Below are 2,500 nucleotides of genomic sequence, written 5' to 3' on the forward strand. Positions count from 1 at the left end.
AGCCCCATTCTGACCCTGACCCGGAGCCAAAGCCCCAGCCCAGTGTCACCCTAAGCCTCCCATCTCATGAGAGCCTTCAGTGGCACCTCTGATGCAGCCTCTTTAGGTTGCTATGCTTAGCCTACCAGGAATGGGAAGCCTAAGTGGAAGCAGAACCGTGGCCTCACGTCTCAGCCCACTGGAACCCCTCATCCTTAGTGCTCAGGCTCCCAAGAAGGCTAACAACCTAAGGCCAAGCCTCACTGGAACACACACCCATGCCTCGGGTTGGAGTGGAAGCCCTCCACCCAAGCAAGAAAAGGGTGCTCTGTGCTTGGAATCCAGGAACTCCAGAATTCCGGGAGCATTTGTCTCGGCAACGTTGCCGGCGCCCGTTTCCCGGGCCTCGTTCCTCCTCATCTACCCTGCCGCTACTTTCCAAGTCTATGCAGTGCACCCCGCGAAAGGACAACGTGTGTCTCTAGCAGGAAGAAGAGGAAAGAAGCAGCCAGTGTTTGCTTGTTTGCCCACTGTGGGGAAGAGAACTCAGAGCCTCCCAGTCAGTGCTAGGCCAGCTGAAACTGTCAGTACACACTGCAGAGTGTCTCAGCATCCCTCCATCCATCCATCCATCCATCCATCCAGCCAGTCAGCCAGCCAGCCAGCCAGCCAGCCAGCCAGTCATCCAGCAATCCATCCATCCATCCATCCATCCATCCATCCATCCATCGGTCGATCTATGTATCTATCTATCTATCTATCTATCTATCTATCTATCTATCTATCTATCTATGTATCTTTCAGTCCATCCATCCATGCATCCTTCCACGCGTGGCTCCGTCCATCCATCCACCATCCATCCAATCAACATCCATCCATGAATCAGGCTGTACGGCCAGCCACCCCGGCATCCATGGGTGGATCCAGGCATGCATCCACCGACCCAACCATGCACGCATGCATCCACCATCCATGCATGCATGCGTGCCCGCATCCATCCATACACCCACTATGCACCTAGGCATCCATCCAGCCATCCATCCAGCCATCCATCCAGTCAGCCATGCATCCAGCTGTCTACCCATGCATCCATGCATCCATGTACACTTCCATCCACTTTCCCCATGAGCCCATCTACCCGGCCCACGCAAACTCAACCCATGGCAGGAGGAAGCCTCCAAGCCCGCAACCAAGCCATCTGGGGTAGCAGGGCTTAACCCAGGGTGGTGTGAGTTCCGGCTGGCCGGGCAGGCCTTTCAGTCCTGGAGCCACAAGCCTAGCCTTGTGTTCATGAGCTGCTTTTCAGGAGTGGTTGGGAGGATGTGGTCAGGATTGCAGGAGCAAGAGGAGGCCAGGTGCCTTTGTGCTGCCCAGAAGAAGTGTCCTGTCCTGTGTAGGAATGTGGTGTGGTCTCAGGCCAAGCTGTCAGCGGTGAGGCTGGGCGTCAGGCCGGCCCAGGCCTGGGTTTTCCTGCTTTTCCTAGGTGGAAAGCATTGCGTGCCTGCCAGGCTGTGTGGTGTGAGTTGTGCATCCAGACAGCTAGCTGTCTTTTCCCCTGTGGCTGGTGTGATGTTGGGTTGAGGTGGAGGTGCGAGGCAGTGAGTGAGCCTAAAAGTATTGGGCAGTGGCTGTGAGGCAGCAAGCAGCCTAGTGGGCTGGGGAGCGGAGGCAAAAGCCTACAGCACCCGGTATTCCCAGGCGGTCTCCCATCCAAGTACTAACCAGGCCCGACCCTGCTTAGCTTCCGAGATCAGACGAGATCGGGCGCGTTCAGGGTGGTATGGCCGTAGACGCCTCACACTGCTTCCCAAAGCCCCAACTGCTGCTCGCTGCCTCTGCGGGGAGCCTCCGCTCGCCGCTGCACCCTTGCCAGCCTCTGCAGCCTCTGCCTCTGCCGCTCTGGCCTCACACGCACCTGCTGCCGCTGCTTGGGGGACCTGATCCAACCCACCCAGCACAGCCTCTGCGCCCAGCCTGCTGCTCTCGCCGCCGCTCACCGCTGCCTTTCTCCTCCTCTTTCGCTTTCTCTCTCTCCCTCTCACCCTCTCTCCCTCTGTCTGTCTGTCTGTCTGTCTGTCTCTGTTGCTCTCTGTCTCTTGGGAAGGCAGAGGACGCAGGACTGTTTTCCCAGAGGCTCACCTTCCATGTAACCCTCTAGCCTGCATGAGGGTTGCACGTTGAAGAGCAGCTTTAAGGCCAGGTGACTTGCAAGGTTCACCACTTGTCTTCAGAGGCCACGACTACCAAGGGCCCGATGTGATCTTTGCATGGATGTGGGAGAGTTTGGCTGCTTCTTCAAGATTTGGATCTCACTCCTCTACCTCCCCGACCTTGCTTGGCCACCGGCCACGATGCGAGGAGAAGAGTGGGGTTTGCAGAGCAATGTGGAATTCACTTGGCTGGTGCTGTTTCAGAAGGACCTTCGACCTAAACCTCATCCTAAATGGAAGCCGAAGCCAGAAATGGATCCTAAGGAGAGTGTCACTCCTCGCCCCACCAGTAAGCCTCACCTAAAGCCTCT

At 57.1% G+C, this 2,500-nt stretch overlaps 1 non-coding gene across 1 annotated transcript; it reads right to left on the reverse strand.

Annotated features, from left to right (window-relative positions):
• Positions 1 to 1,652: 1,652 nt before the first annotated feature.
• LOC150062889 (5S ribosomal RNA) lies at positions 1,653 to 1,771 on the reverse strand. Its single transcript, XR_016535604.1, has one exon. It is a non-coding gene; the product is annotated as a 5S ribosomal RNA (ribosomal RNA).
• Positions 1,772 to 2,500: the final 729 nt, after the last annotated feature.

Source organism: Megascapheus bottae, chromosome 5, assembly GCF_031878675.1.
Source record: "Megascapheus bottae isolate mThoBot1 chromosome 5, mThoBot2.hap1, whole genome shotgun sequence".
Lineage (NCBI taxonomy): Eukaryota > Metazoa > Chordata > Mammalia > Rodentia > Geomyidae > Megascapheus > Megascapheus bottae.